The 12,047-nt window shown below is 50.0% G+C and overlaps 1 protein-coding gene across 1 annotated transcript in view; it reads right to left on the bottom strand.

Annotated features, from left to right (window-relative positions):
* Positions 1-9,945, bottom strand: part of LOC147033413 (uncharacterized) — a 47,454-nt gene extending 37,509 nt beyond the window's left edge. Inside the window, exon 1 of the mRNA XM_085854372.1 lies at positions 9,857-9,945. The gene's annotated coding sequence lies outside the window, so the exon portion shown is untranslated. The remainder of the gene's footprint in view (positions 1-9,856) is intronic.
* Between the last annotated feature and the right edge of the window lie 2,102 nt (positions 9,946-12,047).

The raw sequence follows: 12,047 nt of genomic DNA, 5'->3' as shown, positions 1-12,047 counted from the left end.
GAGAGAGAGAGAGAGAGAGAGAGAGAGAGAGAGAGAGAGAGAGAGAGAGAGAGAGAGAGAGAGACAGAGACACACACAGTGAGAGAGAGAGAGAGAGAGAGAGAGAGAGAGAGAGAGAGAGAGAGAGAGAGAGAGAGAGAGAGAGAGAGAGAGAGAGAGAGAGAGAGAGAGAGAGAGAGAGAGAGAGACACAGAGAGAGAGACAGAGACAGAGAGAGACAGAGAGACAGAGAGATAGAGAGACACAGAGACACACTGAGACACACAGAGACACAGAGACACAGAGACACACAGAGACACTGAGACACTGAGACACTGAGACACACAGAGACACACAGACACACAGAGAGAGACAGAGAGACACACTGAGACACACAGACACACAGAGAGAGACAGAGAGAGAGAGAGAGAGAGAGAGAGAGAGAGAGAGAGAGAGAGAGAGAGAGAGAGAGAGAGAGAGAGAGACAGAGAGACAGAGAGACAGAGAGACAGAGAGACAGAGAGACAGAGAGACACAGAGAGATAAGGACAGAGACAGGGAGAGACAGAGACAGAGAGAGACAGAGAGAGAGAGAGACAGACATAGAGACAGACATAGAGACAGACATAGAGACAGACATAGAGACAGACATAGAGAGAGAGAGACAGAGAGACAGAGAGACAGAGAGACAGAGAGACAGAGAGACAGAGAGACAGAGAGACAGAGAGACAGAGAGAGAGAGAGAGAGAGAGAGAGAGAGAGAGAGAGAGAGAGAGAGAGAGAGAGAGAGAGAGAGAGAGAGAGAGAGAGAGAGAGAGAGAGAGAGAGAGAGAGAGAGAGAGAGAGAGAGAGAGAGAGAGAGAGAGAGAGAGAGAGAGAGAGAGAGAGAGAGAGAGAGAGAGAGAGAGAGAGACAGATACAGAGACCCAGAGAGACAGACATAGAGACAGACATAGAGACAGAGAGACAGAGACTGACTTTGTATACTTTTTAAGTGTCAAAACACACCAGCAAAAACACTCCATAAAAACAAACCCCAAAAAAAATTTTTTACAGCAAAATTAAATTCAACAAAAGCAATACAAACAAGGATGTATGTTCATGTCCAACACACCACACAATGATACTTATATGTCTAAGTATGTGGAAGTACTTTACACTTTTACAAAACCAGATTACATCACAAAAAGAAGTTCAAACCTCATCAGTGTACCACTGATCACCCGTACCGGTGACTAATTCACCAGGGGGTTGACTCAGCCTGCCATCCTTCCAAGGTCGGTGAAATGAGTCGCAGTGTGTGCTGGTGGTGGGGCACTGCATCAGCGACACAGTCGCGCTTCCAAGAAATGATAACGAACTTCCACGGCAGTTTAGCTGCCATTCGCAAGAAGAAGAAGAAGAAGAAGCATAAACAGTAGAGTCGAGTTGTGTAAACGAAGCTGAAAAGTCAATTCATAAAGGTGACTGGGTTAATGGAGGGAACAAATAGATCGACAAAAAACAACCTGTCCACAGACCTGTCTGCAAATCGGATCCACAGTGCGAGGAAAATCGCTTCAATGAGTTCGGGGGAAAAACAAAACGTTGTTGTCTCCACCATCCACGAAACTGCATAAAGTATGGCGTGTGACGTCACAATACGGAGCAAAAACTCCCAACGTCCGTTGTCACGGCAACCAACACGAATGCACGCGCCAACAGAGAATGCATGAATATGGCTCAAAAAGGAATATAAACTCATTTTAAAAGGAACAAGTTTCATAAATAACGGGGATGGAGGCCACAGGAATGGAATGTGAATAAAAACGACGGAGAAAACCTGATCAGCACACATTGCCGAGAGTCCGAGCCGGAAACGGTTTCCAATAGCAACTCTCCTTCAGACCATTCCTGATGAGGTCAGGAACACAGGATGACCAGGAGAGTGCTCGGGGTGTGTGTGTGTCTGTGTGTCTGTGTGTCTGTGTGTCTGTGTGTGTGTGTGTGTGTGTGTGTGTGTGTGTGTGTGTGTGTGTGTGTGTGTGTGTGTGTGTGAGAGTGAGTGAGTGAGTGTGAGAGTGAGTGAGTGAGTGAGTGAGTGAGTGAGTGAGTGAGTGAGTGAGTGAGTGAGTGAGTGAGTGAGTGTGTGTGTGTGTGTGTGTGTGTGTGCGTGTGCGCGCGCGCGTCTCCCAACCCTCCCGATTCGCGCAGTCGACTACCGATTTTCTATAGCTCCCAACGCATACCGATTTTATTCGTCAGACATACTGCATTTGGAAATTGTTTTTGGAAAAAAAATTAATAGTTGTGTTTTTTCAGTTTTGCGTTCGTTTCTCACTGCCAAGATCGTATTACACGCGGCTGCTTCTACATTCTGCAAAACTCGTGCCTGACCTTGATTTCTTATCTCGTCAGCGAATGGTTATTGCTTCCAAACTCAGCATGACCAATGGGATGACAGGAAACAGCAGGCATCCATTTCAAGACAACGTGCCATTTTCCACTCATGATCAAAGACTGCAGTTAACAGAGAGTACTCATCGCTTCAGTGCATGACAACAATGCAAACACCAGAAAAGAAAAAACCACCCCCACGCTGGGTCAACAAATTTTCCGGGGGGGCATGCCCCTGGACCCCCCTCGGCCGAGGGACACTTTTCCTTCAAAAAGGGTTGGCAGGTATGGTACGGTGTGTAGAGGGAAAACAATGTTTTCGGTTCGTTTGGTGTGGAATTTTGTAGTTAATTCAGTCGCATCCATTTTGTCCACTCCATCCATCCTCTCCTGCCCCCCCCCATTCCTCCATACAGCCATTGTTTGTCCAAATCTTCCTCTGCCTTGGCCTTCAACTCTGCTGTTGGTGTTTCTTCTCCCTCTCCCTGTCTCTGCTGTTCCTTTTGTCCTGTTGTATTCTGATCCGTTCAGTTGCCTGTGCCTGCTGATTGCATCATTTTTCTCCTTATATTAACTACGACTACACGTTCGGGGAATTAACTGGCTATTAAAGCCGATAAAAGTAATAATCTGGTCCGACGGAACTTGGCGATTTAAAACCGCTCGGCAAAATGCACACGGGATGAGCACGCCTCGCGGCTCGTTCCGTACAAGTTCCCGTCGAGGTATAAACTTTCGGTATTTCTGTCCTCGCGAATAGGTAGGTATATCGACAATTCGGCGATGAACCCTGTAGCGCATGGACAGAATATTGACAAGTTTATGGTGCGTTAAAAGGCACCCGTAGCTGGTTTCCGGGGTTGTCCGGAAAGCTTTTCTCTCCTCAAGCATGAACAGGGCCATCTGAGATGGCCCTGTTCAATAATGGCCTCTTCATTAATATGGTGCAGGTATGATGGGCGGAATGGGCTCCTTATTGATATGGTGCAGGCATGATGGGCCGAATGGCCTCCTCCTGTGTTAGATTTCCTTCTCAATTCCTTGCGTTCGTCTGTCTCCTGTTTATGGCGGCTGCTTCTCACACTGCATTGAAAAGCTCAACATTCACTTTTGTGATGATGCGAGAACAGGCATGAGGAATGTTGATGCCAAACAAGACGAGATTGTGGCCTTCGGTGGGCGCGCGGCTGCAATTTGACTGAAGCGGTCGTGCGAACGCCGACGCAGGCGGAAATCTGTAACAGTATTAAATAGATGGTCCCCAGTGCATACGTATTAAATAGATGGCCCTCAGTACGTACATATTAAATAGATGGCCCTCAACGCGTACGAAGTAAGTAGATGGCCCTCAATGCATACATATTAAATAGATGGCCCTAAGTGCATACGCATTAAATAGATGGCCCTAAGTGCATACGTATTAAATAGATGGCCCCTAAAAGCGTACGCATTAAATAGATGGCCCTCAGCGCGTACGCATTAAATAGATGGCCCTAAGTGCATACGTATTAAATAGATCGCCCTCAACGCGTACGTATTAAATAGATTGCCCTCAACGCATACGTATTAAATAGATGACCCTCAATGCGTACGTATTAAATAGATGGCCCTCAATGCGTACGTATTAAATAGATGGCCCTCAACGCAAACGTATTAAATTGATGGCCCTCAACGCGTACGTATTAAATAGATGGCCCTCAGCACGTACGTATTAAATAGATGACCCTCAACGCGTATGTATTAAAAAGATGGCCCTCAATGCGTACGTATTAAATAGATGGCCCTCAACGCAAACGTATTAAATCGATGGCCCTCAGTATGTACGTATTAAATAGATGGCCCTCAACGCGTACATATTAAATAGATGGCCCTCAACACGTACTTATTAAATGGATGGCCCTCAACGCGTACGTATTAAATAGATTGTCCTCAACGCGTACGTATTAAATAGATGGCCCGCAACGCGTACGTATTAAATTGATGGGTTCTCAACACGTACGTATTAAATAGATAGCCCTCAACGCGTACGTATTAAATAGATGGCCCTCAGTGCGTACGTATGTAATAGATGACCCACAACGCATACATATTAAATAGATGGGTTCTCAACACATACGTATTAAATAGATGTCCCTCAACGCATACGTATTAAATAGATGGTTCTCAACACATACGTATTAAATAGATGTCCCTCAATGCGTAGGTATTAAATAAATGGGCCTCAGTGCGTACGTATTAAATAGATGATCCTCAACACATATGTATTAAATAGATGGTTCTCAACACGTACGTATTAAATAGATGGTTCTCAACACGTACGAATTAAATAGATGACTCTCAACGCATACGTATTAAATAGATGGTTCTCAAGACGAACGTATTAAATAGATAGTTCTCAATGCGTACGTATTAAATGGATGGGTTCTCAACACGTTAGTGTTAAATAGATGACCCTCAACGCTCTTCTTCTTCTTCTTCTTCCTCTTTCGGCTTGCTCCCGTTTGGGGTCGCCACAGCGGATCAACCGTCTCAATTTCGCTCTATCCTCCACATCTTCCATTGACACTCCAACCACCCGCATGTCCGCCCTCACCGTATCCATGAACCTCTTCTTTGGCCTTCCTCTTCTCCTCCTGCCTGGCGGCTCCATCTTCAACATCCTTCTCCCGATATACTCCGTTTCCCTCCTGTGTACATGTCCAAACCATCTCAATCTCGCCTCTCTCACTTTGTCTCCAAACCGTCCTTCCTTGCGCTGTCCCTCGAATATACTCATTTCTTATCCTATCCATCCTCGTCACTCCCAACGAGAATCGCAGCATCTTTAACTCTGCCACCTCCAGCTCCGCTTCCTGTCTTATTGTTAGTGCCACCGCCTCCAAACCGTACAACATAGCTGGTCTCACTACCGTCTTGTATACTTTCCCCTTCACTCTTGCAGCTACCCTTCTGTCACAAATCACTCCTGCAACTCTTCTCCACCCACTCCATCCTGCCTGCACTCTCTTTTTCACTTCTCTCCCACATTAAATAGGTGGCCCTCAATGCGTACGTATTAAATAGATGGCCCTCAACGCGTACGTATTAAATAGATGGCCCTCAACGCGTACGTATTAAATAGATGGTCCTCACCACGTATCTATTAAAGAGATGGCCCCTCAGGGCACAGCTGATTGTTGATTGATTTTTCGTTTCTGTACTTATCAATAATAGTAATTATTATTATCTTTTTATTAATACTGAAGGACCAATTTTGTGCTCCTCCTAGCGGTCGCGTCACGTTTTTCTCCGTACTGCGACCAGGAGTGAAAGAAACTTCGTACCTATAAGAGTGCATCACACATCGTGGAAATTTTGTGTTGTGGCCGAGGTGCGAACAGGCAGACACGAACCGGAGGGTAACACAACTCCGTTTTATTGCCTCGAGCGAGAGGGTGGGCGTAGGATGCCCGTAGCTCCGCTTTCGTACGCACTCGATGCACCTTACAGGTACACGACATACAAGCCACTGCTAATGATACCACATGCTGCTAACTGGTGCTACAAGTCCCGAGCGGGCGAGTCCGGATAGATGAAGCCATAACCACGTGACCACCACCATCCGTGACTCGGGGCTCCGCCCATACAACACACTCCTCCCTCCTAAAAGCATGATTATAAAATGACAATGACAATACCAAAAATCATTGGCACTACGACACAAAAAGCAACCCGTGCCAAAACGGCACTCAGCAAAAGCATTGGCACCATGATACAAAAAGCAACTGGTGAAAAAGGACACTAAACATCCAAAAGCACCACACCCCTTGACCTCACCCCTGGGGTGATGGTCGGGCTGAGAATCAAACCTTGACGAGATGGCTCAACAGAAAGCATGCTTCATCTGCACAACCTGTCACAATAATGCCGTTGTCTTAATCTGGCACATAATCCACTCTTCTATTCCCATCACATCATATACTGTGTTGGTGCGAGTGAGGTGAATTCCAAATTCAGCGGACTGGGTGCTTGAGTACTGAGTCGCACGACGAAGTTAATGGGGCTGGCAGACCAGAATAACAATGGCCATGTTAAAGATATAAAGAGGGAAGTTTGGGAGCACAGTATAACTATGCAGCAGAGGCGCCACCAGACAGCCCACTTACAAGTCCTCTGGCTTGGTCGAGGTGACACGCTTGGACGAACCTCCTGCGCCCCTGGCCAACAAGCTTGCTTGTCCCCCACGGATAGAAAACAGGTAAACACGCTGAGTCCGCCAGACATGAGAGCGCCGTCGCTGGCGGGAGCAGCGGGGAGGGCGGCCTTGGGAAGATAACACCAGGCCCCCGCGACATTAACGGGAGGGGTGACGCTGAACAGCGCCGTTGTTCCACGCGCAAGTCGAACCGGCAATTAGCCGACTGCAGTACCAGCAATCCCATCACAAAACCACGCATCAAATCCAGTCGAGATCTCAATGCACGTAGGTCTCGAGGGAGGCCCGGGCTCAAATGGAGGTACGGGGCCCGAAGGAGACACAGGCGCACCTGGAGGTATTAACTCCGAAAGAGGAACCTCCTCCCACCGTCTCTCTAATCGGCTCGGCACGGAACGTCCAAGGCCACTGGGCTGGCGCCGTCCCGTCTCGTTGAATGTGGAAAAACCAGCTCCAACCCAAAAGGGCGGGGCCCTCCCCTCACACCACGAACAGCGAGAGCTCGACCCGCTGATATTGATGGGCGACCAAGACGTGTGCCCTGCCAACCGCTGGTAGCGCTTCACCGGTATACGTGTGCAACGCGAGGGTAGACCTGAAAAGGCGTAGACCGGGGAGTGCACAAGCGGTGCGCTCGCTTATGATCGGCACCGCCGCTCCGGCATCAACTTGAAACACGATCGGCGTTCCATTCACAAAACCTTGCACAGGTTGCAGGTCTCGACCCGGGACGTAAAAGCGTACGTCATGCACAAAACATCGTACCGGCTGCAGGTCTCGCCCTGTGTCGCTGGGGTCGCCTCGTACCGGGTGTAGGTCTCGTCCCGCGTCGCTAGGGTTGCCTCGCACATCGCCATCCATGACCATTATGGTGGCCAATGACACCAGGCACACACGCCGTAGATGTCCCTGAGTATTCAGATCGTCATCCGACCGGCCGCGTTGCAACGTCTGGCCACGGCATGCACCGAAGACTGTGCGTGCGGTCGTGGGCGCCTGGTACATTGCGCAGACCTCCGGATCACCTGTCATGCTCTGGCCAGCGAGGGCTCGGACATTCCACAGTCTGTGCGACGGCCGGCGCCGTGTTGAATGTAATGTCTTCGTCCTTTAGCCGTGGAATTGCTGAAACCATTTCCGACTCTTGCAAACCAGAAATAAAACGATCTTCGAGCCTGGGCTGCAGGTCACCCGCTGTGAATTCGCAAGCGACCGCCCGCTGTTTCACTCGCGCAGCGAAAACCGCGATGCGTCCCCCCCCCGGGCTCCTCGCCAGGTGATCGCACGCAAACCGCGCTAGCTGCGCCGATTCTCCCGGTGCTCTGTGCGCCCGCCAATACGACTGCTCCGGCAACGGCTCAAAGGCAATGCCTAGGAAAACAGGCACTCCACACGCGTCGATCTGAAACATCCTCTCGCCAAACTGTGGTGTCGTGGCCGAGGTGCGAACAGGCAGACACGAGCCGGAGGGTAACACAACTCCGCTTTATTGCCTCGAGCGAGAGGGTGGGCGTAGGATGCCCGTAGCTCCGCTTTAGTACGCACTTGATGCACCTTACAGGCACACGACATACAAGCCACTGCTAATGATACCGCATGCTGCTAACTGGTGCTACAAGTCCCGAGCGGGCGAGTCGGGACATATGAAGCCATAACCACGTGACCACCACCATCATCCGTGACTCGGAGCTCCGCCTATACAATACATGCTCCGCCCATACACCACAGCAATAATCAACTTTCAAATCTGAAGCAGAAGAAAAACACTTTTCGTTTTACATTCGTTTAAATGGCGAATTGCGACGTCACCGCTGAGAGGCGTCAGGACGTCATGACATCATCGGCCATTCGGTGACGTCATTACGTCTGTCGTCGACAGAGCGTTACCGCTGAGAGGTGCAATTCCACTCCTCGAAAATAGCGTCTGTAATGTAAAACCCTCCTCTGCAGATGCTGACTACCTCAGAATGTGAATTTGACACAAAAAATGTGACAAGAAACATTGTATCTTTTATCTATATATTAATACTGAAGGACCAATTTTGTGCTCCTCCTCGCGGTCGCGTCACGTTTTTCTCGGTACTGTGACCTGGACTGAAAGAAACTTCGTACCTGTAAGAGTGCATCGCACGTAGTGGCAATAGTCAACTTTCAACTCTGAAGCAGAATAAACACTTTTCGTTGAGACGGAGGCGAGGAGTGAAGAGGCGGGGGCGGGGGATGAAGAGACAGGGGCAGGGAGTGAAGAGGCGGGGGCGGGGAGTGAAGAGGCGGCGGTGGGGGATGAAGAGACAGGGGTAGGGAGTGAAGAGGCGGGGGCGGGGGATGAAGAGACAGGGGCAGGAAGTGAAGAGGCGGGGGCGGGGAGTGAAGAGGCGGGGGTGGGGGATGAAGAGGCGGGGGCGGGGAGTGAAGAGGCGGGGCGGGGAGTGAAGAGGGGGGCGGGGAGTAAAGAGGGGCGGGGAGTGAAGAGGCGGGGCGGGGGATGAAGAGACAGGGGCAGGGAGTGAAGAGGCGGGGGCGGGGAGTGAAGAGGCGGGGGTGGGGGATGAAGAGGCGGGGGCGGGGAGTGAAGAGGCGGGGGCGGGAGTGAAGAGGGGGGCGGGGAGTAAAGAGGGGGCGGGGAGTGAAGAGGGGGGTGAGGAGTGAAGAGGCGGGGCGAGGAGTGAAGAGGCGGGGGTGGAGGATGAAGAGACGGGGGCAGGGAGTGAAGAGGCGAGGGGCAAGGTAAACAAATTGAAAGCGGGAGACGGGGGGGAGAATGGGGCGGGGGATGAGTGGGGGGAATGGGGCAGGGGATGAGTGGGTGGGAGCTGGGGTGAATTGGGCGGGTTTGAGTGTGAAGTGGTGGACAGGGGGCCTGCGGGCAAGTGTGGCAGGGAATCAAGAGACGGGGGTCGGGGAGTGAAGAGGCGGGACCAGGGTAGTAAAATTTTTGGGCGGGGGTCAGCAAATTGAAGGCGGGGGGGGGGGCGGAATGGGGCAGGAGCGGGGGATGAGTAGGCGGGGGCAAGCACGCCCTGTCCACTCCATGTCTCTCGAGTGTGGGTGAGCTGGTGAGGGTGGATGAATGAACGGAATCCGTCTGTGATGGGGTTTCGGTAAGTTATTATTATTGCAATTAGTACATAAAACCACCTTTGTTCGTTTGACCATCGTTGGTAATTACAGCTTGTGCGTTGTGGTGATTGAACTCGACTCTCAAATCGAGTTAATTAAATATAAGAAACATTTGTAATATTTATGTGAAGCGAACGGATTTAACACCTTGTTAAACACTTATTCACACGACACTTAAAGCAATACCAGTCGTTCGTAATTTCCAGCGGGTGCCTCAACAACAGAAGGTTCTGGAAGGAATGTCTGAGGCGCACTGTCAACAAACACTGCATTTCATTTCCAAAGATATGTTATGAAAGGAATAAATGGATTGAAAACTAACTAAAATAATGTTAATTATCCAGTACTTTCAAACTTATTCGCACAGAACAGCAGAACAGCGTGTGGAGAAAACTCTGACGCTGCTACGGATTACACCGTCAGGGCTGACAAACACAGCTGAAATGAGAGCGAGAGAAGAACCTTCAGAGTTTAGGCTTTATTCCATTTGATTGGAGCCGCTTCTGTGGGCACACCGGGGAATACAGGTTCAGCTAGGAGTACATAAGCAGTAACGTATACATGTGCAATTAATCATTGCAGACTAAATCCGCGTAAGCACGGAGTTCGATATAATCTCCATTCTCACCAGTCAATGAGCACCTTCAGTTAACGAGCATCAAGTGAACAGCCGATGTAAATGGCAATGCCCCGGGGACAACCACTCGTGCCGCGGAGACCTCCCCTTATACGCGAGACGCACAACATGTGATCCCGCGTCATGTCCCTCAATTCACCTCAATTCACCACATTCTCCCCACCTTTAAAATGTAACTAGGGGCCCATCTTACACACCATGATTGCTTTAGCACTATAGGAGTATACATTTCAAGCAACGCAGACTAATAGGTCTACAGAAGCATACATGCCAAGCAGTGATTATTTTGAGTTGAAGGAGCATGGAAATGAGCATCGATATATGATATAATGAGCATATAGGAGCATGAGCAGCGAGAATGCCGATAATCCCCTTTACAGATTGAGTCGTCGAGGGGGCCTTATTCGTCGACCTCTCCGGGAGTAAATGGCAGTTTCACTTGAGGGAGACTCCCGATCCTCTTGGTGAGCCTCGACTTGTGCCGGGGATGACTCCTCGATCGCTCTCGGGTGGAACGCGGCAGCCCCGTCGCCCGGTGGAGTTCCTGGGGGGGAAATGTCAGAAGGAGGAGTGCCAGAAGGTGGTGTACCTGCGGGAGGAGTACCTGAGGGAGCCAGATGGCGAACCGACACAGTGGTCTCCCTGCCATCCGGGAGCCTGACATGAGCATACTCTGGATTAGTGTCAATGAGTTCGACCCCCTCCACCAGGGGTTCATACTTGCTTTGTCGGACCGGGCGTTTCATGAACACTGTACCGGGATGGGTCAGCCAGTTGGGCACCGTTTGACCGTCAACATAACGTCGCTGGTGAGTAAACATTCGTTCGTGAGGAGTTGCATTGGTGGACGTGCAGAGCAAAGAGCGTATGGAATTCAGAGCGTCGGGAAGAGTAACCTCCCACCGCTCAGGGCCCAGTCCTCTCGATTTCAGCGCCAGAGTTACGGCTTTCCAAATAACTCCATTATACCTTTCCACCTGCCCGTTTCCCTGTGGGTTGTAACCCGTCGTTCGACTAGTTGCTATGCCGAGCTCTAGTAGGAATTGTTTTAGCCCGGCCGACATGAAACACGGCCCTCTGTCTGAATGTATGTACGAAGGTTTCCCAAACATAGCGAAGAGGTCAGAGAGACATCTCACGACAGTGCCCGAGGTCATATCCGAGCACGGAAATGCGAAAGGGAACCTTGAATATTCATCAACAACGGTGAATATGTATCTGTTGTCTGTCTCGGTCGGCAGGGGCCCTTTGAAGTCGATGTTTAGTCTCTCGAAGGGGGAAGTGGCCTTGATCAGTCTGCCAGATGCCGCGCCAAAGAATCTGGGTTTTAGTTCAGCACAAACAGGGCATGAAGCATTCATTTGTTTAATATCTTCAACAGAATAGGGAAGATTTTGTCTGCGCACGAAATGTGCCATCCTGGTTACCCCTGGGTGGCAGAGAGACACGTGTAGGTCTTGCAAAGCCTGACTGATTGTTGCCGAACTGTAGACCCGAGAGAAGGTATCTGCAGCAGGGTTTTCCTTCCCGGGCCGGTAAACAATGTCGTAACTGTAGCAAGCTAGGTCTATCCGCCATCTCATAATTTTTTCATTCTTAATTTTCCCGTTATTTTTCCCATCAAACATGAATGCCACGGATCGTTGGTCCGTTACGAGCGTGAAGTGGTTTCCCAGTAAATAATGTCTCCATTTCCGCAGCGCTTCGACGATGGCGTACGCTTCCTTCTCTATCGCTGAG

This window comes from Eptatretus burgeri, chromosome 2 (genome assembly GCF_056783735.1).
Source record: "Eptatretus burgeri isolate ZD-2024b chromosome 2, Ebu_testis_v1, whole genome shotgun sequence".
Lineage (NCBI taxonomy): Eukaryota > Metazoa > Chordata > Myxini > Myxiniformes > Myxinidae > Eptatretus > Eptatretus burgeri.
The sequence above is the reverse complement of the archived record's forward strand: the minus strand, read 5'-3'. Positions and strand labels throughout refer to the sequence as shown.